Consider the following 23724-nt stretch of genomic DNA (forward strand, 5'->3'; position numbering starts at 1 on the left):
TTAGCGTGAGCAAATTACCATGAGGCTGGACCTCATGGTAATTTGCGAAAACTTAGAAAAATGCACTTATTTGCATTTTAATAAGTTTCATGTTGCCCACACACATGCCCTTAGAGCATGTGTGTATGCAACATTTGTGCAGAGTGAACATACATGGGTGCAATAGGGTGTCATTTTGACACCCTTGCACCATCGAAATTGCGGGAGCAATTTGCGAGTACCTACTGGTACTCGCAAATTGCTCCCGCAATCTCTAATTCATTCCTATGGGCCTGGAGGCCCATAGGAATGAATGGGAAGACATTCCTTAATTGCGACTCGCAATTTGCTAGTCGCAATTAAGGAATTTGTGGGAATCGCTATTTCTTTAGCGATTCCTACATGCATCGGGTTTTGCTATTCCTTAATTGCGATTCCTTAATAATCGCTATTAAGGAATCGCAAAACCCTATGATGATGCATGTGCCTGTTTGAGTCTTGCATGATCAGAGCATAAACAAATCCTACAATGCTGCCCTCTAGTGGTCACTAGGAGAAATTTGCGTCTTTCACACGAAACGTGATTTTTTTTAAATTCCTCCAGCCAGTACTTTAAGAAAGTACACTTTTTCAAAGGTATCAGGTGCAGTTAAAACTATGATCTTTGCTTTGTCTTCCATTTAATAGTTTGCACCTGCGAGCTCGTAGCCTGTTTGAAATGAACACTAACACATCTCCTCATGTCAACAGTTCCACCCCAATGTGTCGATTAAGCTGCAGGAATGAAAGCCCTACTATCAAACTGATAGGAAAAAGCAGTTAACGCAGAGAAACAAAAACAGAACTGTAAAAATAATGTAATTTACAGCTTGTAATAGCAATAATGACCTCAGGGACGTACATTTCCTGTTCTTTAATGACTGGCTTCAATTCTTTAATCAGCAACTGCTCGGAAATAGCCCACAGTCATTTATTGCTATGTAAGTAATAGAAGAAAATGAAAGCCTGTGATAGGCATTTGATGTGGGGATACAGTGGGCGTGTGATAAAAGAGCTCATCAACTCCTTTACCTCTGCGAATTGAAAGGAAGAAAAAAATAGAGAGAGGAAATAAATTATAACATTCTGAAAATAAATACAATGTGAAATGCAACATTGTATGATTAGCTGGTAAAAAACAGCCCAAGTCCATATATTATGGATAGAAAAAAGGCCGAATTCTGGGATTATTGGTCCAGCAGACAATTTGTATTTACTTATTTCAGAATTTTGGAAAATGCAGCATGTCGCCTTTTTGCCTTCTTCAGAATGCTCAAAATTATAGAAAACATTGACTTTAGACGGTTGTAGCTGTCCCCTTTGTTAGAATTGGATGCGGTGGATGTGGTGCTCCCCCCAGTCCCCAGTTAGAACTGGAGGCGACTGGGGTGTGGGAGCCCTCGCTGACAATCCTCCCTTGCGTCTGTGTGCCTAGTGGTGTAGCCATTGTGTGATCGACCCTAATACAAGGAAGGGGTTGCCCACAACCCCCAGTTGCTATTTTAGTTTTAAAGTACAGCAATAATCAGGGTTCAATTGGCGCCTTTGACTACTTGGCACCGGTGCCCCTGCACCAGCTGCGCCAACGAATGCTACAGCCCTGTGTGGGACAAAGTCATCAGTTCAATGACTATCAGAGCAGGTCCTTTATAACATGCATCCTGAAATGCTGGCAGTTCTGTCCTGCAATCAGGCAATGGTCCATCTCATTTAAGGGTTTGGCCGCTTGAACTCTCAGTGAAAGTGTCAGAACGAATGCTCTTAGTTGGAATGTACTATAGAGTAAACTTATTCTGGTATGTCAAGGTTCTCAATCTGGTATGTCAAGGATTTTATTCTGGTATGTCAAGGATCTTATTCTGGTATTTTATGTAAATGAGATTTGTAGAGCGCAAACTGTTACCCAAAAGGTGTCCTGGCGATGTGTGAAGACGTACTGTAGGCTGGGAGGAGAAAGGAAGTGTACACCGGGTCAGTTAGAAAACAGCCATGTTTTCAGTGCTTTCATAAAGGGCAAAAGATTGGTGATATTTCTCAGGGCTAGTGGAAGAGCATTCCATGATTTGGCCGCATTGGCAGTAAAGCTTATGCCACCCCAGTTGGCTTTTTTTATCCGCTGGACATTTACTAGTTTTGCATCAGATGACCGCAGTGCTCTCTTTGGTATGTACCAGCGGAAAAGGTGTTTTAAGAATTCTGGTCCAGTTCCAAGGAGAGCTTTGAATACCAGACAAAGAGACTTAAATTGTGTCAGTTTCCTGACTGGTAACCAATGAAGTTTATTTATTTTGGCAGAGGTTGACTCGTGCTTTGGTGTGGCTGTTAGGAGTCTGGCCGCTGCGTTCTGCAAAATCTGTAGTTTATTCATCGATCCTTTATGGATCGTGAGATAGAGGCTGTTGCAGTAATCTAATCTGGATATTATTAGTGCCGTGACAACAGTTTTTTATGCGTCTATCGGCAGAAGAGGCATTCTTTTTTTTTCAGGATTTAAGGATGTATAATGTTGAAGAAGCCACATTGTTAACCTGGTCCCTAAAGCTTAGTTTGTCGTCTATCCAGGCTTCGAGGTTCTTCACCTTCCTAATAGGCATAGGTAGGGGTCCCAAATCCTCCGGCCAACATTTAGTAGTCAGGAATGTAGGGTTGTTGCCGAACAACACTACCTCCGTTTTGCCGGAGTTAAGTTTCAGGCAGTTTTGGGCCATCCAACCCCCCACGGCTTTCATGCAGTCCTGCAGCCTTGACGCGGTTTCGTGAATTTCCCCTGGTAGTAGAGTCACCACAGTTTGGGTGTCATCAGCGGAAGACGTCGAAGTGAACCCAAAGGACTCAATTAGGGTTTGTGGTCTTCGAGTAACTACAACCACAGTTTCATTTTTACAGTCTCCTTCAAATCTATTCAAGCTCAGTGAGTACTGCACTTTTCCGTTACTCAAGCAGGTTTTCTTTCAACATTGTCCCATATCTCTTAATGATCTTGGATCCCTCTCCTTTTTTAATCGCAGATACTCTGCTCTTGCTCTACTTGAAATGTTTATGTCCTGATGATGAGCCTCACAAAACTAAGGGCAGAAATGCCATTGACGACTCTGACAACTGGAACTAAGTAGTTGTAACACTGTCTAGGTGCCTGAATTAGTGAGATCCAAGCAATTGTACAGATTACTGAAAACAGTTGAATGTTCCACTGTCATCTGTTCTTTTATACACACCACAACACTATTTTCTTGTCCCTCACTGCGTGATCACCTGAACACTGAGCAGTTTTATGACGCTGTAAACACAATATCTTATGAAGTCATATCAGTGGTTCTGTTGTTTCTGTTATTACTATTGAATACCTATTGGTCATTGCTTGTTCCTTAATGTATTTTCATCTGTGATTGTTCCAAGTGCAACTGTTCCACACTAAACCTTTGTTGTACATCTATTTATATGACCCTAGTTCCAGGTGGCATTTATGCTACCCCTGTTACATTTAATTACACTTCTTGGGTGGGAACACAGGTTCTGCACAAGGGGAGAAGGGTTTCACCATCTGTGACTCAGGCAGAGACGGACTCTCTGGGATTGTTTACAATAGAGCACACAAAAAATTCTGCAAACATTGATAGGGTAATCCCTGTGAACGTTTACCCCATTGGTTAGGGGGGAGTCAGTAGTCACCCACTGACAAGCTGGTGCCTGTCATAAAGAAGGCATCCCCTGTACCCTGGCTAGCACATGACTGGGCCTGAGGAAAATCACAAGAGGATTAAACCTGCTGCCTGAGTCCTGAGAGTAGCTCTGATGGACTCAATGTCCTCTCCCTTGTACCCAGAACAAAGAAGTAGACTCCAAGAGTCATAAGGCTAATCTCTTGCTCAAGCAACAGTGACACAATAAGCTACAACGGCCCTTTCTGAAGATTTCCAGCTGACCAGTTCCACTGGATCTGACCTGGACCCTGCTGGTAGTGAGTCCTGACCGCCAAGTGCTGTTTCTGAGGACCTGGAACTCTTGGCTGTGTCTGGGTGGACTTTTCCTACCACCCCTGGACACCTGGGACTTAGAAACTTCTTAGCTCAAAAGACCTCCGGAGGGCTGGAACAAAACCTGCCAAGCCGATATGACCCAGTTGCATTGCAGCTGGGCTGAAGATTCATGTTTCTCCCGGTTGGAGCTTATTTGCAATGGCAAATACTCCACAGCAGGACTTTGCACAGTCAGTATCAGGTCTCATGAAGCCCTCTTCGGCTACAGCCTGCAGCCTTGCCCAACTGCAGGAACTCGATCTCCAATTAAGTGATTCTGTGCAAACAGAGAAATCTTACCTGGATAGAAGTGCCAAAATATCTTGCCGGTGAGGGACCTTCACTGGGTTCAGATTTAAAATGTCTCCCGCTCTGAGTTTTCCCACCAAAAAAACAATAACTTCACCAGGACTGCATCCAAAGGCTATCCAAACTTGTGGGGCCCTCTTTGACTACAGCCTGCTACCTTGCCCCACTGAAGACTTTGGATTTCCAATTTTGAGACAAAGTCCCAAGATACATTTTCCTACTAGGTCGAACATGGTCCATGCATCCAACTCACACTCAATCACAGTCCGCCTCAAACCCTGCCTAGGTTCCAGTGTACCACAACCCGTGGACCTCAGTTGGAGCTAAAAGATTTTTGCCACTAGTTTTTTTATTTTTTTATTAACATTTCATACCTCTTGTTATCCTTATTGGAATTTTGTCATGTTGGTGCCATTTTATTTATTTTTCTAATTCAGTTTGGGATTATTGTGTTTTGTTTTCACTTTATTGCCCTACTATTACATAAATTATTGACACATTGCCTCAAGTTAAGCCTGTCTGCTCTGTATCATAGCTACCAAGGGGTTAAGCTTAGGTCAATTTAGTGCCTTTAGTGGTACACCCTGAGAAAGATTGTGTTTGTTTCTTGAGATCGGTGAACACTCCCCTCAACTAACAACCCAATTTATTACAATCAGTACTTAATTTGTAACATAATGATTACCATGGCCCAAAATTTGAATTCCAAGCCTGTCTAGTCTTGATTTTATGCCATTCCTCTTTCATCCACTACCACACACTCCATGCACCTCCTTTCTCCCTTTCTCATAATTTTCTCCATCTCAGTCTTTATTTTCCCTTCCATCTTTTCTGGCTTTCTCTCTCTTTTTCCGGGAGTGATGAAAAGTAAATCCTTGTCCCTAAAAATGAGTACCAGTTGGTCCCACCTGCAACCACAGGGTCAAATTAAGTACTGCTGAAACTTTAATTATATATGTACCATTACATATCAGTAAACAGGTAGAAAGGTGCCTTCAAGGGATTTGCATGGTAAATAATTTGTATAATTTCGATTCTTAGTTAAAGGTAGGGCAGTTATATACCTACAAATTTATTAATTATCACTTTTTCAATACTTAAATCAGCTTAGTTTGTCAGAATCAGGATTGAATAAGGTGTGAGTGAATCATCACATATTAACCTGAATACAATAAATTCAATAAACCAAAAGGAGGAGAAACAAGCGGGTGTATATATAAAAATTGAATTTATATTTCTAGTTCAAAAAAGGGTACTTCAAATTACAACAATTAAATACAGTGAAAGGAAATATTTCAATATTTGATGCCTTCACTTTCAAATTGATCCAACACTTTTTCACAACAATATATATCCATTTCTCTGGAAAACAGTGTGATTGTCGACGTTTCGATGTTTCGGTCTTTAGGTTTTCTTTACCAAGACCATCCTCAGGACAATTTTATTTACAAGGTTGACCCCTCAAATCACTGCGGGTTATTTTATCCACTGAAAATGGCTGGTGGCTGGGGAAAAAACTGAAGAAACTTTCATATTTATCGGGATGCAAGATAAATAGCAGAAATTACACTTCTACTTATTCCTCCTACTTAAGTCACACTATTACTTACTCGTACTTACTATATTTACTCTCATTCCTGCACTCACTCTTACTTATACGTACTCTTACTTCCACTTACTCCCCCTCTCACTCCTTCGCGTATATGTACTAGCACCCACCATTCTTCCAACTTACGCTTTTCCTGCCTTACATCTAGCCTTACTCCTACTTATACCTCCTGTTGGAAAGTCATCACTTTGCCCTGTTCACCCCCATTTTTTTGCTGATAAATACTGGTGGTAACTGACTCTGACTGGGCCCTGGAACTCTATTGACAAGCCCAGGTCAGTGCTATGTTTGAAACACAACACAGGTATAGAGCACACTAAGTATTAGGGTACACTTACAATTGGCCTGACAGACTCTATAAATCCCTAATAGGTAACAGGGAGAGAAGGATTAATCTGCCTATAAGCCCCTAGTGGATGATAGGGCATGGAGGTTTAGAAGCCCAGCAGATTGTATGCACTTTGCATGTATACACTGCTGAGTGGCTGTCTGTCATTTTAAATACAGTCTTGCTTTGCAGACTGCCTTTAAATTAAATTCTTACAATTGGCATGAACTACCCTATAAGTCCCTAGTAGATAATAGGGCAGGTGGAATGAAACTACCTATAAGACCGTAGTGCATGACAGGGCCAGAAGCCTTAGATGTACTTGCACGTGTGCACTTCTGAGTCCCTGAGGTCATTTTAAAGCAGTACTGCTCTCTAGCACTGCTTTTAAATGTAAATTGTGCCCAAACTCCTCTTTGGTGGTATGGGTACTTAAAGAGTGGCAATCTACTTTACATATTATCTACCTTCCGTATCTCCCCTCTGTGTCCCAGGCATAGGGAGTCATGTACTGATAAACAGGGACCTTATACAATGTGTTTTATAAACCTTGGTAAGGAAAATCTGCTTACTTTACTTTTTTCCCTTAGTAGATAGTTGGCCCATAGGTTAACATTGCAATATTTTATGGATGCATATTGATTACTAGGAAGGGAATAATATATAATTCAATGGCTTAGCAGAATGCTATTGGTAAATCTAGCAGATTGCTATTGTTGAATTGATCATTACTTGTGCAGAAAAGAAGTTATAAGACTTTCTTTTCTGTAAGCAAAATCCAGCCTTCCTGCAGTTTCCCCTGATTGGTCAGTGCTAACAGGCTTAGCCAGGATGCCTTGATTAGGTGATGAGGGGCTGCCCAGTAGAAAGGCTATCTGCTGGAGCGAGCTCTGCAGCTACACACAAATTCTAGGGAAGGGGGAAGGGGTCATAAAGTATGAGCTTCAAAGGACAGGGCAGGCAGGGAAGGCCATTACTACCTAGCCCGTCCTCTGTGCCCCACCCAGATGGCAGGCTTGAGGAAGGAATTTGCAGAAGTTTGTTAGGGGAGGAGAGCTATGAAAATGAGCCACAGTGAGAGTTGGTTCAGTTAGTCCTTGCTGCTCTGCTGAGATTTTATTGCACTAAATGTGGGAGAAGAATAGACAGCTGGCGTGCACTCAAATTTTTTGAATTAGTCCCAAATTTAAAACAATGTTCAAAGACTTAAATTAAACTTGGTGTGCTGACCCTGAGGTGGTTCCACCCGCCACCTTAATTCAAAAGCGTAAGAGACTAGATGCGAGATGCACTAGACAGGGACTGCACTACTCTTGAGACTCAAAACTGAGTAAAGAACAAGTTAAGCATCATTTATCAATTTAACAAAACATTGAAATGTGTTCATCATCAATCCGCCAATGATCATTTATAAATGAAAGTAGCGATTCATCATTTCTTCTTGTCAAAGTGTTGTTTTATTCACACTTTTACCAAGGTCAAAGCGTACCAAAAAATCATGTTTATACAGTGCTATAATACATATAATGTAGCTTGATCTTCCCAATGCATTTCGGGCGCAGTATTCGCCCTTCTTCAGGGGTTATCTGGAAGTGAAACATCAGTCAATCATATGCAAAATCATTAAAGGATTCACAACGCAAATGGTATTCGGAAGGCAATTCTGGCGTCACACGGGTGTTAAGACAAGATGAAAAGTTAAAAGTTGAAGCCACAAAGTTAAAAATGTGAAAAAAGTATAAACCGTCACCAAACCAGATTTGCCTTTCTGGTTTGGTGACGGTTTATACTTTTTTCACATTTTTTACGAGTGATCATGCTCATCTGCACATGGTGTTGCACTTTCCCCTTCGCTTCTAATCGTGTTGCTCTTCTGCTTGGGACCACCCCTCCTCTCTGTATATACTTACCAGAACCCCCACCAACTCGGTGGTGATGTAACTTTGTGGCTTCAACTTTTAACTTTTCATCTTGTCTTAACACCCGTGTGACGCCAGAATTGCCTTCCGAATACCATTTGCGTTGTGAATCCTTTAATGATTTTGCATATGATTGACTGATGTTTCACTTCCAGATACCCCCTGAAGAAGGGCGAATACTGCGCCCGAAATGCATTGGGAAGATCAAGCTACATTATATGTATTATAGCACTGTATAAACATGATTTTTTGGTACGCTTTGACCTTGGTAAAAGTGTGAATAAAACAACACTTTGACAAGAAGAAATGATGAATCGCTACTTTCATTTATAAATGATCATTGGCGGATTGATGATGAAAACATTTCAATGTTTTGTTAAATTGATAAATGATGGTTAACTTGTTCTTTACTCAGTTTTGAGTCTCAAGAGTAGTGCAGTCCCTGTCTAGTGCATCTCGCATCTAGTCTCTTACGCTGCTGAGATTTTAGCCATCATGGATTTTGGAAGAATGGTGCTTTCTGGGACAAGAATATGCCACACTTTGGAGGTAGTGGCCATGCGCATGGGTGGCACCCTGCATCCCACTGATTAGTGGTGGCCCCCTCTTGATACCCAGAAGCTGAGAGAAAGTATCTGAGAGCTACATAGCCTCTCTGTTCTGCTGCCTGAATCTACACGAAAAAGAAGGACTGTCCTGCTGGAATCTGAATTTGCACCCAAAAGCCCTGAAAATTGAATGACTGCGCCTGCTGCACAATTTGGTACTACAGCTCTGGGGACTGTGCCTTGCTTCAAGAAGGAATAAGGAGTGGACTCCCTGCAGCTACAGGTTAACAGAGCCCACCTGCATCATCTCCACCAAGAGTCCCCAGCCTGGGGTGCGCCCTGTGGACTTTTAAGGATTTGGCCAGGTGCATTGTGGGAATTGTGGTCCAGAGATTCTAGACCTTTGGATTTGTGTTTAGACACTATGAACCTACAAGGAAACTTTCAGGAGGAAGATCCTGAAGTTTGAAGAAGCTTGGAGAAGTTGAGAGAAGTTTTTGGAACAAGCTTCAAAGAAACTGGCACAAGGCCTCATGAAGCCATGCAATGCCTCGCAAAGTCTCGCTGCACAGCTCACAGCTTCTTAGATCCAATGGAGAACACGCAAGGCCATGCGAAGCCCAGCAATACCTCGCAGAGCCTTGCCGCACAGCTTCTCAGCTCTGACGTCAGTTGACACAAGGTCTCGAAAAGACGAGCTGCACAGCTTCTGAGATCCGACACCAGATGGCGCGAAGCCTCACAAAGTAACGCCACTCTGGATTTAAGGTACTTGTTCAGTGGGACCTGCGTGGTTCCTGTAGGCAGCCTGAGCTCTATCACGGGCGGCCTCCAACTTTGACTTTGTCTCAGTCAAGCGTGGCCAGATGTCCCAATTTGGTGCTATTGATTTCTAAGCACTAGAAAGTGTTAATTCTTTAAAAATTAATATCTCCGGTTCCCTCCATTGGATTTTTGTCGTTTTGGTGTCTATTTGTTTATAAACATATTTACTATTCTTAGAAATTGGTGTGGGAATTTTATTGTGTTGTTTCTTATTTATATGATATATTGGTATTTTTAAATGCTTAACATACCTGATTCCTAAGTTAGGCCTGACTGCTCGGTTACAGGTACCAAGGGTTGAGCAAGAGGTAAGGTTACTGAGAGCTTACTGGATCCTATACTGTGTTAGTAGACTTATTACTGATGGAAAGGTGCAAACTTACCCCTACCAATAATCCACTTCCCAACACCTCCATACTTGTACTCTAAATGTCTATTAACTCCTACTCTTAGTCCCAGTTAAATCCATCCATCCATCTTCCTGCATATATCATCCACTCCCACTCAGGCATATATCCATTCTTCCGCACCCAAGACTTTATACATTAACTGACAACCAAGAATTCATCCATCCACCCACACTTTATTTATTTATTTATTTGCGTGTTTGTACCGCGCTAGAATCGACTCCCTAAGGAGTATCTCCGCGCCCTTTAGCACCAACAACCTCAGGACCAAATAACAGCCATAAATAATGTGGCCAGAAAATGTCCTAAACTTGAAAGAGGAAAGTTTTCAGACATTTCCTAAAAGGAAAGTGTTCTCTAAGCAGTCTGATCTCTATGGGGAGGCTGTTCCATAGCGTGGGACCCGCCACGGATAGAGCTCTGAACCCTTGTCTTGTTTTTCTGGCTCTGGGGACACATAACAGAGCTCCCACCCCGGATCTGAGGGAGCGTGTAGGGACATATGGGATGAATTTATTGGCCAGATAGACCGGGCCAATTCCCATCAGGCACTTATGTATTATGCAGCATATTTTAAACTTAACCCTCTGTTTCACTGGTAGCCAGTGAAGTTTGGTCAACAAAGGTTTAGAGGCTGTCCGAGTGGGTGCGTTTAGTACAAGACGAGCAGCAGTGTTCTGGACAACCTGCAACCTGGAGATAGCTCCTTCGTTGGCAGATAGTAGCAGGCCGTTACAATAATCAACTCTGCTCAACACTAACGCTTGCACCAGGGTCTTTCGTGTGTCATCTGGCAGTAAAGGAAACACCTTCCTAAGCAGCCCAATGATGTGGAAGCATGTGCCCACTACTTGGTTACAGTGTTGTTTCAGTGAAAGCTCCTGGTCCAACTTAACCCCCAGGTCTTTCACCACCGATTTGGGCTCAGGAACTAGCCCAAGATCTTGAGGCCACCAGTCTGGTGTCCACAGGCGTTTCGCCTCCCCAAATAGCATCACCTCTGTTTTAGCCACATTACATTGTAGATAGTTCGAGGTCATCCAATGAGCCACTGCCTTCATACCCTGGGCAAATGAGTTCCTAATCTCTGTCGTGAAAGTTTTAAAGGGAAAGAGGAGTTGAGTATCATCGGCGTAGGACACCGGAATAAACCCATGGGATCTCATGATGTTAGCCAAGGGGGCCACGTAGATGTTAAAGAGCGTAGGGCTCAAACAAGAGCCCTGTGGCACCCCTTTTGAGATCTTTAGCTCCTCTGATCGAAATGTACCCAAGGTGACTCTTTGGGTACGATCTGTAAGGAAACTCCTCAGCCAGGCCAGCGCCTTGCCTCCCAGGCCACTGTCAGCTAGCCTGGAGGTCAGAATGTTATGTGACACAGTGTCGAATGCCGCAGACAGATCCAACAGCACCAGTATAACGGAATAACCCCTATCCTGGAGCATGTGTAGATCGTCTGCGACAGACAGCAAGGTGGTCTCTGTGCTGTGTCTAGGCCTAAACCCTGACTGGGAAGGATCCAGAGTCCCAGTTCTTTCGATATAAGTCGAAAGATGGCTGTTCACAAACTTCTCAGTTAACTTTGCCAGAAAGGGAAGAAGAGAGATGGGTCTCAAGTTGGATAGTTCTGTCCAGGGTATGGCATTGTTTTTCCTTAAAGGTCTTACCAACGCCCGTTTCCATTCTAGGGGAACTTCCCCTGTACTCAGGGACAAATTGACTAATTCCAGGATTCTCGGGCCTAATTCATTAGATAGTATGGGCATAATGCGTGCCGGAATGGTATCCAGAGGACTACCGCTCTTTATTTCCGTGATAAGTCTGGTTACCTCAGCTATCGATATAGAAGGAAATTCAGTAAGGTGCGGTCTAGAGTGAGACTGAGCATCAACAACCAAAGAAATGGTGTTATCAGTTGATACGGTTTTATTGGAGTGTATTATTTTATCATAGATCGCATCTATTTTTTGTGTGAAGAATCGCGAGATCTCATTGCAGAGTTCTTGCGATGTTAGTTCTGTCGTCTCACAGGCTGCAGGCTTTGTAAAAGTTTGTAAAATTTGGTATAGTACTTTTGAGTTTTTACCAGCTACAGACAGTTGTGCTGCAATGTGGTTTTTACGTGCGGTCCGAATTGCCTTATGATATATCTTGAAAGCCATCCTGTGACGTTCCTTATCTTCAGTCCCCCGTGAGGATCTCCATGTTTTCTCAAGTTTCCTAGTCCTTGACTTAAGAGATCTTAGTTCTTCAGAGAACCAAACTTCCTGCTTGTGAGCTGCACGTGGTTTATATACTCTTAAGGGGATAACGGCATTTATCCCCTTAGTGACCGTTTCCTCAAACATTTTTAATGCAGATGAAATATCTCCTATTGGGCTATGCATTGCGGGTTCCTTATAATTCTCCCTGAAATTCTCCAAGGTAAGTTTGTGCCAGGGTCTCCTAGTATTGGCCAACGTATTCTGTGCAGCCTGGGACTTATAGTTAGTAGCAGTGTAGAATTTAAGAATAAAGTGGTCCGTCCAGTCCACTTGAGTCGGGGGCATACACTTGATCAGAGGTGAATTGGACATGATTAGATCCAGCGTATGGCCCGCTTGATGGGTTGGGCCATGGTTATACTTTTTCAATCCCAGAAGGTCTAGGTCCGCAAACAGGGTAGTCGCCTCTGGACAACCGCCCAGCTCACTATGGACGTTAAAATCTCCTACAAGGAGAAAATTAGATTTCTCTTGTACGTGAGGGGCTAAAGCCTCAATGAGAAGAACAGAGAAATTCTCATATGGGCCAGGGGGGCGGTACACCACAGCTCCCTTCCTACTTTCCTTAGATGTTACATTGATTTTAAAAATCATTAGCTCAATCTGAGGAGTACAAAGTTCATCAATGATAGTGACATTCAACTCTTGTTTGAATACAATAGCTACCCCCCCCCCCCCTGTTTTAATCGGGCGGTCCAACCTGGATATTTTATATCCTGTTGGTATGCCCAGGGTGATGGCCGGGACTGAATGAGGTTTAAGCCAAGTTTCGGTAAGAAAACATAGGTCTGGTTCCTCTGATGATATAAGGTCCCATACCTCTGAGGAATGTTTTGCTAGTGAGCGGATGTTACATAGTAAGTGCTTGCTACCCCGTGGTGAGTCAGTCATAGGGTTGTTTAACACTGACGCGTATTGTACTTGATCCATCAATTCCGGGGGGCATGCCCAATAATATCTGGCTTCAGAGGGGTTGCATAATAGCTCACGACACCCATGACTAGCAAGCGGCCCCTCCAGAATGGTTCCCATCTCATATGTACACACTTTGGGTAAATGTGAGCCAATCTCCATCATTACCTGAGAGGTGTATGTAATCCTGTTACCGCCATAAATATCTGTGCAGGCAGGATTTTCCTCCCTAGCTCCCCGCCCCTCGTCCCGATCCGTCGCGGACGGTCGCAGACGGGCTGGTCTTCGGCTCGTCTTAGGCGCAGGAGTAGGCGCCATGCTGCGCGCAAACGCTGCGCGCTAGAGGTGACGAGGGGCTAAATAGCCCCCACGTGAGTGAAAGCTAGAGCGCTAACCGCTCGCCTTCCTGTGTGGGCCTGTCACTGGCCCGCCCTCCGCCCCCGTGATTGGTTACTGGGTCGGACCGGGCGTGTAGGTACTGATCGAGCTCTAAAGTGCTACCTAATCCCTTCGTGAGTGCGGGAATGCAGTTTAAAACAGCGTGAAGCTAAAAATCTAGCATCAAGAGGTCCCTGCAACAGCTAGAATAACAAGGTAAAAAATATATTAAAAGCTTTTCTGCTTGACAAGTTCTGTCACACAACATACAACAGTAAAATGAACCATCAGCAATATTGGCGCCAAGCGGAATCGGGACTAGCTGCCACCGTCGTCCCTACCGCAATGGCTGGAGCCTCCTTGCTGCCTAAATAGCCCCCACGTGAGTGAAAGCTAGAGCGCTAACCGCTCGCCTTCCTGTGTGGGCCTGTCACTGGCCCGCCCTCCGCCCCCGTGATTGGTTACTGGGTCGGACCGGGCGTGTAGGTACTGATCGAGCTCTAAAGTGCTACCTAATCCCTTCGTGAGTGCGGGAATGCAGTTTAAAACAGCGTGAAGCTAAAAATCTAGCATCAAGAGGTCCCTGCAACAGCTAGAATAACAAGGTAAAAAATATATTAAAAGCTTTTCTGCTTGACAAGTTCTGTCACACAACATACAACAGTAAAATGAACCATCAGCAATATTGGCGCCAAGCGGAATCGGGACTAGCTGCCACCGTCGTCCCTACCGCAATGGCTGGAGCCTCCTTGCTGCCTAAATAGCCCCCACGTGAGTGAAAGCTAGAGCGCTAACCGCTCGCCTTCCTGTGTGGGCCTGTCACTGGCCCGCCCTCCGCCCCCGTGATTGGTTACTGGGTCGGACCGGGCGTGTAGGTACTGATCGAGCTCTAAAGTGCTACCTAATCCCTTCGTGAGTGCGGGAATGCAGTTTAAAACAGCATGAAGCTAAAAATCTAGCATCAAGAGGTCCCTGCAACAGCTAGAATAACAAGGTAAAAAATATATTAAAAGCTTTTCTGCTTGACAAGTTCTGTCACACAACATACAACAGTAAAATGAACCATCAGCAATATTGGCGCCAAGCGGAATCGGGACTAGCTGCCACCGTCGTCCCTACCGCAATGGCTGGAGCCTCCTTGCTGCCTAAATAGCCCCCACGTGAGTGAAAGCTAGAGCGCTAACCGCTCGCCTTCCTGTGTGGGCCTGTCACTGGCCCGCCCTCCGCCCCCGTGATTGGTTACTGGGTCGGACCGGGCGTGTAGGTACTGATCGAGCTCTAAAGTGCTACCTAATCCCTTCGTGAGTGCGGGAATGCAGTTTAAAACAGCGTGAAGCTAAAAATCTAGCATCAAGAGGTCCCTGCAACAGCTAGAATAACAAGGTAAAAAATATATTAAAAGCTTTTCTGCTTGACAAGTTCTGTCACACAACATACAACAGTAAAATGAACCATCAGCAATATTGGCGCCAAGCGGAATCGGGACTAGCTGCCACCGTCGTCCCTACTTACATCTCTCCCAGTTATGCAATCATACTCATTCATCTCAACCAACTACCACTTTATACGCCTTCAGCCATCTACTCATTGTTGTAAACAACTGCATAGCCAAGGATCCATCCATGCATCCATCAAGTGTGTCTACATGTGTGTTGTCTTATTGTATGTGTGTGTGTAAGTATGCACATCTAGATATTGTTTGTATACATTTAAGTGCCCATATGCGTGTTTTCTATTGCATGCAAACATATCGCAACACAATCTATTACAACAAAAAAAGACACATTGCTATAACTGTCCAGACTCATAGGCTTTGCCAGTTCTTTTTTTATGCCTTGTCTGTCATATAACAGATGTGATCTAGTTGTGAAAGACCTATTGTGGACGTCCCAAAAACGTACAATTGGCTTAGAGCCTGCCCATTGCTTACGGCAGGTTGGCTTATTTTTCATCCCCATTTGCTTGCTGCTGGATTGCCTTGCCCTCCCTGGAGCATACCTTTTTATCATCCTTTTGATTGGATGGCTTGCATCCTTCCACTGCTCACATTTAGAGAACTACTTTTTTTCCCTTTCATCACTCCATGTGAATGCCCACGTTTTTGTATCTTGCTTCGTTGTGTGATGGTTTCCTCCCCCAAAACATCTGCTGCCCAGTGTGTGCTTTATGTTACTCTCTCCCTCTTGTGCTGCTCTCTCTTGTGTGTTTCTCCCCTCCATGTTTTGCTGTCTCCTTCATGTGCTGCTCTCTCTATCTCTCCCGTCTTCTCACTCATTGCTCCTTCATGCTCCGTGTTGCTCTTACCTTAGTGTCCTGCTTTACCGACATTCCCCCACCCGGCTATATTTTTATTTTATTCCACATCCCCCCCTTTCTGCTGCATCCACACTACTTCATTGCTCCCCATCTCTCCCAAGCAATTACATTTTCTTTTTTGTGCAATTTTTTGGGGAGGACCCAGTAGCTGCTATCTGCTGCCAGGCACTCTGGAAATCAAAAGCACTTTTACACACTTAGCACTTCTTTTTTTTCTTTTTAGCCAATCTAAGTGCTGTTCGCCATCATATATTGGTCATTAAAAAAAAGGAATATGACGCCAGTGTCCTTCTCTTGTGCGTGCATGCATGGTGGTACAACCAGCAGCAGTGGGCACATCATCACCCCATTTTAAAAAAAAATTCTGCTGAATTTGTGCAGCATCGGCACAAGGCATTGACTAAGACAATAGGACCAAAAGGTGAAACCTATTGGCTTTGCTAATTATTGTTTATTTTTTTTGGGCTGGAACACAGCTCTGTCTCGTCCCTGCTCAATTCTACCACTGCCATTCTGCTATTTATTACCCATTTTAGGATACATATACATACAAATGCACTCTGGAAAATCTTATAGTTGTTTTAGTATTTACTACGGTGTATGTGACTGCTCCCACAATTTGATGAGAAGCATAGCAAAGACACAATCACTTTATACGCCTTCAGCCATCTACTCATTGTTGTAAACAACTGCATAGCCAAGGATCCATCCATGCATCCATCAAGTGTGTCTACATGTGTGTTGTCTTATTGTATGTGTGTGTGTAAGTATGCACATCTAGATATTGTTTGTATACATTTTAGTGCCCATATGCGTGTTTTCTATTGCATGCAAACATATCGCATCACAATATATTACAACAAAAAAAGACACATTGCTATAACTGTCCAGACTCATAGGCTTTGCCAGTTCTTTTTTTATGCCTTGTCTGTCAGATAACAGATGTGAAATACCTATTGTGGACGTCCCAAAGACGTACAATTGGCTTAGAGCCTGCCCATTGCTTACGGCAGGTTGGCTTATTTTTCATCCCCATTTGCTTGCTGCTTATTTGGTGGATTGCCTTGCCCTCCCTGGAGCATACCTTTTTATCATCCTTTTGATTGGATGGCTTGCATCCTTCCACTGCTCACATTTAGAGAACTACTTTTTTTCCCTTTCATCACTCCATGTGAATGCCCACGTTTTTGTATCTTGCTTCGTTGTGTGATGGTTCCCTCCCCCAAAACATCTGCTGCCCAGTGTGTGCTTTATGTTGCTCTCTCCCTCTTGTGCTGCTCTCTCTTGTGTGTTTCTCCCCTCCATGTTTTGCTGTCTCCTTCATGTGCTGCTCTCTCTATCTCTCCCGTCTTCTCACTCATTGCTCCTTCATGCTCCGTGTTGCTCTTACCTTTGTGTCCTGCTTTACCGACATTCCCCCACCCGGCTATATTTTTATTTTATTCCCCATCCCCCCCTTTCTGCTGCATCCACACTACTTCATTGCTCCCCATCTCTCCCAAGCAATTACATTTTCTTTTTTGTGCAATTTTTTGGGGAGGACCCAGTAGCTGCTATCTGCTGCCAGGCACTCTGGAAATCAAAAGTACTTTTACACACTTAGCACTTCTTTTTTTTTTTATTAGCCAATCTAAGTGCTGTTCTCCATCATAAATTGGTCATTAAAAAAAAGGAATATGACGCCAGTGTCCTTCTCTTGTGCGTGCATGCATGGTGGTACAACCAGCAGCAGTGGGCACATCATCACACCATTTAAAAAAAAAAATTCTGCTGAATTTGTGCAGCATCAGCACAAGGCATTGACTAAGACAATAGGACCAAAAGGTGAAACCTATTGGCTTTGCTAATTATTGTTTTTTTGGGGGGGCTGAAACACAGCTCTGTCTGGTCCCTGCTCAATTCTACCACTGCCATTCTGCTATTTATTACCCATTTTAGGATACATATACATACAAATGCACTCTGGAAAATCTTATAGTTGTTTTAGTATTTACTACGGTTTATGTGACTGCTCCCACAATTTGATGAGAAGCATAGCAAAGACACAATCACTGATCATTACTTCAGCTGAAAAGATGTTGTCAAAAAGAGGGCCTCATTTACAATATGTTAATGCACTGCAGCACAGCACGCCTTCCTGCTGCGTTGCCTTGTGTCAAAAGAAAAGGGCAGGAATGCACCATATATCTAAGATCCAGCACATTCCTGTCCTTCTCCCTTGCGCTAGTGCGCAAACAGCAGCGGTGCGCCAGCGCAGACACCCTTGCGTCATTTTGCAACGGTGCCTGCGCTGAGGGGATGATTGTTTTTGTGCAGGAAGGTGTATCTTCCTGCACAAAAACAATCATTAACCCCTTCAGTGCCCATGACGAGATGGTCTCGTCATGGGCCGCGGTTGCGCTGTACCCATGATGAGACCATCTCGTCATGAACCCCGCCCGCTAATGAAACGCCCGGCACAGGGCGTGGAAAGGGCGGGGCACTGAAGAGGCTAAAGGCTTTTCCCTCTTTCTAGACGTGCTGCAAAAAGAACGTGAAATAAAAGTATTTCTCCTTGTTGTGCCTCCCCTATGGAGGCGTATGATTCTGACGCATTTCCAGGTTTACAAAATGTTGCAAACCTGGTAATGCGTCAAGTTCCATGGATGTTGTGTAGGAACACCCATGAAATGCCCCTTTCACGCAGAATTATGCGTGAAACGGGAAATATTTATAAGGCCATGAAAGGTCATGCAGGGTGACTTTCCATGGCCTTGTAAATATGGGGAAGCCTATTGCGCTGCTGGTGCAGCAACAAAAAGTGACACACCAGTGGTGCAATGAGCTTGTAAACAAGCCCCAGAGTTTCCAAATGCAACGGCAGCGTATTGGCCTTGTAAATAAGCCCCAGAGTTTCCAAATGTCACCTGAAGAAACCATATAGTATTAAAAATAGGCGCATTGGCCGACTCGGCGATGCGGGGAGCTGTTTTTTTTTTCCCTATTCTGTTGTCTATCAACTTCCCCTCCCCGCCCTGCCCCACCACCCACCACTCTTACCTGTACCAGCCGCGCCTGATTAAATGGGCCTTTAAAGAAAAAAGGCAGCAGCCCAACACTTGGGGAGAGGAGTTGACCTAACGGCTAGGGTGCTGTAAGGGCGCTCAACCTCGGAACTGGGTTCGAACCGCATACATGCCAACATTTCAGAAGAGCAAAGTGGGAGATTAAAAAAATAAAAATCGGGAGAATGGGGCCTTGAATCGGGTTACTGTCATGTATGGGCCTTGGAAGTGTGCTGCTGCAGGATCGGACATTTGAAACGCAAATGCACGTTTTTTTCTTACCTTTCAGAAGCATGGAGAGCAATGGCAGGCAGAGAGAGGGGTGATGCAAGTGTTGTGCACTGGCCTGGCAGGTTGCTGGCACTCCATACACCCCATCCCCCTGTGTGGCAGCCCGGTCTGAGACCGCTTCCACACAGCCGCCCCCCAGCACTTCACAGGTCTTTAAAAGACCCTTCGCTTGTTAATGAGGCTTTGTTGGTTTATCACACCTTCCAGAGCCCCTGCATCGACACTCAGACTATTGCTGGAAGAATTTTACACAATACCAAGCCCTGTCAGCTGAAACCCCGAGGAATCGGGTTTTTGCTTGCAGGAATCGGGAGGCAGGAGACTAGCCTTGAAATCGGTAGTCTCCCGCCTGAATCGGGAGGGTTGGCATGTCTGGAACCGGTAATTGTTGTGAGGCTTCCCCCATGCTAGTGGGTGGGGGCATGTGTCGCCTGCATGCACCTGCCTGGGCCTCACGCGCGCGATGCGAAATAAAGACACACACACTTCACTCGTATCGTTGGGCGCGAACTGCCCTCTCTTCGCCCGCCCGTTTATTATGTAGGCACGCTCACGTCCGTCGACATGAGCGCAACCTCCGGCTAGAGCACTAACTGTAACATCCCTCTCCAACTCATTCCTTTGACGGCAGGTCAACGCTTAATTCACGGCATCACTTACTTGGCACGCAAAGTCTCTCAGCCGACTGCTGGGCCTGGGGTTCTCCCTCAGCGCATAACTCGAAGCTCTCTGCGAGGCCGGGACTTGCCTTGGTTCACTGCCCGGGCGTTCGGCGCTGTCCGGCTCAGTCCCTTGGCCGCCCCGAGGAGCGGGGCTAGGTGCCCTTGCTAGGAGGTCCTCAGGGTCATGGTCCTCGTCCACGCCCGCCGCCTCTCGGTCGTCTGCGGGTCTCCTCACCACCTTGAACCATGATATGTTCCGGGTGACCACGTCTCTCCCTCGGCGCGCCGTCACCATGGACCCCCGGCGGTCGACTACTCTCCAGTATCCCTTTTCATACCGTGTCTTGAACTTTCCTCCCGGTCGGCGCTCTTTTAGGACCACCGTGTCTCCAGCGCAGACCTCTCTGGTCACGGCGCTCCGCGCCTCGCTGACTCGATTGTTGCGTTCTTGGCACCTCCGGAACGCCTCCTCCTCGCTGAATGGCGGCGCTGTCCATCCTGGGGCCACTGGTAGCCCATCTCAGCGAGTTCTGTGGAACATTAGGGCCCAGGGCGCCTGACGGGTGGAACAATGGGGCGTGCTGCGATACTCCCCTAAGAATCGCGGTAGTTCTTGCTCCGGGTCTGACTGTTTGGACACGGCGATGCGCAGTATTTTTTTGATGGTGCGCATAAACCGCTCTGCTTCCCCATTGGCTTGTGGCCATTGTGGGGTGATGCGCCTGTGTCGGATGCCATGTGATTTTAGGAGTTCTTCGAACTCGTGCCCTTGAAATGGGGGCCCATTGTCACTCCGCAGTTCTTCGGGGCACCTGAACATCCCAAACACCTTTTCCAGGGCGGGACCTACGTGCACGGAGGCGGTGGACGGTAATGCCTCTACTATCGGGTACTTCGAGTAGCTGTCAATGACTAGCGTGACTCGCCCGTCGGGCAGGCTCCCAAAGTCCACACTGATTTTCTCCCATGGGCTCCGCCCGTGCTCTTCTGTTATGATGGGCGCCGGAGGTTGGGCTCCACCCGTCAACTGGCATGACTGGCAGCTACGGACGGCATCGTCGACATAGTCGTCCATCTTCAGGAACCAGACCTTTTCTCTCATTCGAGCCTTCATTCTCTCCGTCCCTTGGTGTCCTTTGTGGGCTAGCTGCGTAGCTCTTGTCCTGAGGGCCGCAGGGACGACAATTCGGGAGCCTCTTAGGAGGAGCCCCCCTCTGGTCACGCTCAGCTCGTGGCGTACCCTCCACATGTGTTGAAGGTCGTCTCTGTCTTCGTTGGCCCACGAGTTTGCTGTTTGAAGAAAGTGCTGCCAGGTTCCCTCAAGAACGGTGCTCTTGACCTTGGCCATTACCGGGTCTTGGTCAGCTGTCTCTAGGACCTCTTCTAGCGTCAGGGCCCGTGGACACATCAGCGCAGCCACCATGTCGAGATGACCCTCAGCCTCTTCCTCACTGTCTTTTGGCTCAGGCTTGCTACAGCGGTCTGGGTGTCGGGACAGGAAGTCCGCTGGGTTTTTGGCTCCTGGTCTGTACACTACGCTTAGGTGGTACTGTTGCAGGCTGATGGCCCATCGTTCTATCCGTGGTGGAGGGTGTGGCGCTGTCCCTCGGAATAGTGGCACCATCGGCTGATGGTCGGTCACCACCGTGACCGGGTGTACGCATACGTACAGATGGAAATGACGGCAGCCCCATCGGATCGCCAGTGCTTCACGCTCGATTTGGGAATATCGTTTTTCTGTGTCCGTGAGGGCCTTGCTGGCGTATGCTAGAGCTGCCCACTGTCCTGGTTCTTGCTCTTGGGCTAGGACTGCAGCCGATCCCTACGGGGCTGACATCCACTAGGATTTCGGTCTTCTTGCTCGGATCAAAATAGACTAGTGTTGTTTGATCCAGCAGCGCCTCTCTGATCGCTTCAAATGCTGCCTCCTCGGCGTTGGTCCACTGCCACATTACGTCGGTCTTGGTGAGGTTCCGGAGAGGTTCGGCCAGGGTGGCCAGGTTCCGGATGAATCTCCCACAATAAGTGGCCATCCCCAGGAAGCTGCGGACTTCCGCTACTGACGTGGGGGCTGCCGCCACTTTGATGGCATGTGACTTCCGGGGGTCCACTTTGATGCCTTCTTTAGTAAACACGTATCCAAAGAACTCGATCGTCTGTTGAAACAGTTGGCACTTCTCCCGGTGTAGGGTGACGCCGTGCTCCTGTAGACGTGCTAGGGTGGCCCGGACATGTCTGTAGTGCTCCTCCACTGTCTTGGAGTAGATGAGGATATCATCGCTCACGTTTAGGACGCCAGGGGGGCCGATCAAAATGTCTTTGATGGTGTTTTGAAAGATTTCGGCGGCCGACGAAATCCCAAAGTTTAGACGCTTGTACCGTCTCATCCCTAGGTGCGTGCTGAATGTCGTAATGTACCTGCTCTCTTTCGCCAGGGTGAGCTGGTGGTAGCCCGCGTTCAGGTCTAGTTTCGAGAACCATCGGGCACCGTTTAGATCCGACACAATGTCATCCATGGTCGGAGTGATATGCCTCTCCCGTTTGATGGCCTTGTTGGGGAGACGCATATCGATGCACAGCCGGATCTTCCCAGGTTGTCGTGGTTTCTCAGCTATCACCATTGGGGATACCCACGGTGTGGACCCTGTGACCTTCTCGATCACTCCCTGTTCCTCCAGTCTTTGGAGATCCTCCTCTACCAGCGGGCGTAGGTGGAATGGAATTCGCCTGTGCCTGAGGGCTGTCGGTTGTACCGCGGGGTCGATGTGGAGGCGTATCGGTGGCCTCTTGATCTTCCCTAGTCCTGGGAATGGGCCTTGGAATGTTTCCAACAGGTCTTCGACATGCCTGTCCTGGACCATCCGGAGGAACGTGATGAGTCCTAGATGCTCTGCGGCGTGCCCGCTGAGCAATGTGTCCACTTCTTGGTCAATTACGTGGATGTCGATGACAATTTCTGATTGTCCTGATTGCACTCCCACTGTCATCTTCCCTTTCAGCGGAAGCGGCATGTCACTTCCGTAGGCGTATATCTTGGCCTTGGATCGTCGGAGCTCGGGCTTTGGCTTGAGGCGATTATACTGTTGTACACCCATCACTGTTACGGATGCACCTGTGTTGATCACGGCATTCACTGCCGACCCGGCTATGAGTATGTCGCACCGTGGCTGCGGTCGTCTGGTACTCTTTAGGGCCCTGGTGAATGACACGAGGTACGTTTCATCTTCATCGTCGGACTCTGGGCTTGAGTCTTGATGCCCCTTGGTTTGTCCCCTCCCGGGCTTTGGCTGTGACGACACCGACGTGTGTGATAGCTGTCTCATCATCTTCCGCAGCGGCCTGTCCCGCTTACTTCCGCTTCTCTGTGCTTTCCTCCGGCAGACTGACGCAAAATGGTTGTCGATGCTGCAGTTGGTGCACGTTTTCCCTCTGGCTGGGTATGCTTTGAGAGGGTGGTCGTCATACCCGCAGTATCCACACTGCCGGGCTGGATACGGGTCTCGCCGGTCCCGGGGCTTTTGTGGCCTTTCTTTTGCTCGCACTGCGTCCGTCTTTTCTACCTTCAATTCTACGCCTTTGTCGGCACCCTTGGTTAATGCTTGGTCCATCTCTTCTGCTCGCGCCGCCGACAAGTCGTGTGTTCTGGCCAGGACCAGGATCTCGTTCATCGTGATGTTGGGTTTTCGAAGTATCAGCCCCCGAAGCGTCTTACTCCTGATTCCCAGTATTATTTGCGCTCGGATTTCTTCTTTGGCCCTATCCCCTACGAGGTGCGTGTCTGCGAGGGCCCTTAACCTCGTGTGGAAAGCATCCACCGACTCCCCTTCGCGCTGCCTTGCTTGGCGTAGTTTAAAGTGTTCATAGTCTGTGTTGACCTG

This window comes from Triturus cristatus, chromosome 6, assembly GCF_964204655.1.
Source record: "Triturus cristatus chromosome 6, aTriCri1.1, whole genome shotgun sequence".
NCBI lineage: Eukaryota > Metazoa > Chordata > Amphibia > Caudata > Salamandridae > Triturus > Triturus cristatus.